At 42.4% G+C, this 2239-nt stretch overlaps 1 non-coding gene across 1 annotated transcript; it reads right to left on the bottom strand.

The window, feature by feature from the left end:
• Positions 1-1927: 1927 nt before the first annotated feature.
• LOC145537259 (U6 spliceosomal RNA) lies at positions 1928-2034 on the bottom strand. Its single transcript, XR_014076289.1, has one exon. It is a non-coding gene; the product is annotated as a U6 spliceosomal RNA (small nuclear RNA).
• Between the last annotated feature and the right edge of the window lie 205 nt (positions 2035-2239).

The raw sequence follows: 2239 nt of genomic DNA, 5'->3' as shown, positions 1-2239 counted from the left end.
CCTGTTTAGAAATCTCTTTTGTGATAGAGATTTGGGGGTGGAGTTTTTTATTTTAATTTTTTGCTTGTTTCTTCTATTCTGTTTTTTGATTTGATGATGATAACTTTAATAGCTGAATGAATTTCAGCTAGAGTAGAGATTGGTTTACTTTGATTAGTTGAAATCATTGCTAATGACTGACATTGACTGTATTTTCTGTGCTAATAGACCAGTGATGGGGTTCAGGGCAGGCCACCCCCAGATGTGTCACTCTGGCATGTGGATTATTTTCAGCTGAAAATAAACAAGGCCCAAAAGACTCAAGAACCATTTACTTCCTTCTTACAGCCTAAAAAAAAAAATTAAATAGGAGACCTGTCCCAGGAAGGAGCTATCACCTACACTTTTGTGGGTGTGTGAGCTCAGTTGTGTCCAACTCTTTGTGACCCCCTGGACTGTAGCCCACCAGGCTCTTCTGTCCATGGGATTTCCCAGGCAAGAATACTGGAGTGGGTTGCCATTTCCTCTTCCAGGGGATCTTCCTAACTCAGAGATCAAATCGGCATTTGCCACTGAGCCACCTGGGAAGCCCACAGTTATAGAAAACTATAATAAAGTGGTAGACGGCGAGAAACCTAGTAAAGCCTATTTGATTGGTGTCCTCTCTGTGTCCCGTTGTCTTTGGATGCCCAGTAAACATTTGATTATGAAACATGAACTCATTCTATCTCCCTGTGAATTAGCTTCCTTCCCTTTAAGATCTCAGACCTCTACCTCCTTCTTCTTAGTCTAGAAAAAGGACTAAGATTAGGGGACATCCATGCTAAGAATGTTAAAATTACTACACCCCACCCTCTAGAGTTTAACTGAGTGGGCCTACTGTGAAGCCCAATAATCTTTATTTGGACAAACATGTTAAGAGATTCTGATGGAGGTTTCCTGTAAGGTACTTTGAGAAAGATGGATTTAATTAGAATTTATTCTTTTTGAGAATAAACACGTTTCACTTTTTGGTGTAAAATAAGGATTTGGGAATTGAGTTCAAGTCCAGATTATAAATCCACTAGAATATAAACTCTTGTGAACACAGGGATTTTTTTTTTTTCCTATTCAGTGATACATGCCCAGCACCTGGAAGAATGACTTTTAAATAGTAGATGCATGCAACCCATTTGTTAACTTAATGAACTCACAGTATAAAGACTGCTGCTGCTGCTGCTGCTGCTAAGTCGCTTCAGTCGTGTCCGACTCTGTGCGACCCCATAGACAGCAGCCCACCAAGCTCCGCCATCCCTGGGATTCTCCAGGCAAGAATACTGGAGTGGGTTGCCATTTCCTTCTCCAGTGCATGAAAAGGAAAAGTGAAAGTGAAGTCGCTCAGTCGTGTCCGACTCTCAGTGACCCCATGGACTGTAGCCTACCAGGCTCCTCCGTCCATGGGATTTTCCAGGCAAGAGTACTGGAGTGGGGTGCCATTGCCTTCTCCGATAAAGACTGCATTCCCTGAATATCTTCTAACACGTGTTATAACCAGAAAGAGTTCGCAAATGAATTTTCAAACAGCAGAAGGGTGCTGTCAAACTGACAGCAGAGGGGTTAGCTCTGAAACATTGGTACCTCAAACGGGAAATAGGGCTGATAAAGAAAGGCCAGGATAAATAGAGTTACTTGACAATTTTGCTGATATCTAGGCCAATCCTAGTCTCTGTTATTTTTAATTGTAGGATAATGCTTTACAGTGCTGTGTTAGTTTCTGCAGTACGACTGTGAATCAGCTGTAAGTAAACATATATCCCTCCCTCTTGAGCCTCCCTCCCCTCCCCTCCCCCACCCCTCTAGGTCATCACAGAGCACTGAGCTGAGCTCCCTGTGCTATTCCACGGTTCCTACTATCTATTTTACACATGGTAGTGTATGTATATCAAACCTAATCTTCCAGTTCTTTCTCCAAAATATAGAACAGTCCCTAAATTTGTGTGTCATCCTTGCGCAGGGGCCATGCTTATCTTGTCTGTATCGTTCCAGTGTTAGTGTATGGGCTGACCAAGGGAGCATGGGCAATCCTAGTTGTGATCATTGTATTCCTTTCTTATACCTGCTGTAACAAAGTATCAAACTGTGTGGCTTAAACAACAAATATTTATTTTCTCACAATTCTGGAAGCTTTAAGCCCAAGATCAAGGTGTTGGCAAGGTTCCTTCTGGGGGCTGTGAGGACAAAGCCATCTTATGCCTGTCTTCTTGCTTCTGTTGGTTTGCTA

The sequence above is a fragment of the Giraffa tippelskirchi genome, chromosome X, assembly GCF_054371585.1.
Source record: "Giraffa tippelskirchi isolate mGirTip1 chromosome X, T2T-mGirTip1v1.2.pri, whole genome shotgun sequence".
NCBI lineage: Eukaryota > Metazoa > Chordata > Mammalia > Artiodactyla > Giraffidae > Giraffa > Giraffa tippelskirchi.
This window is presented reverse-complemented; position numbering and strand designations above follow the sequence as displayed.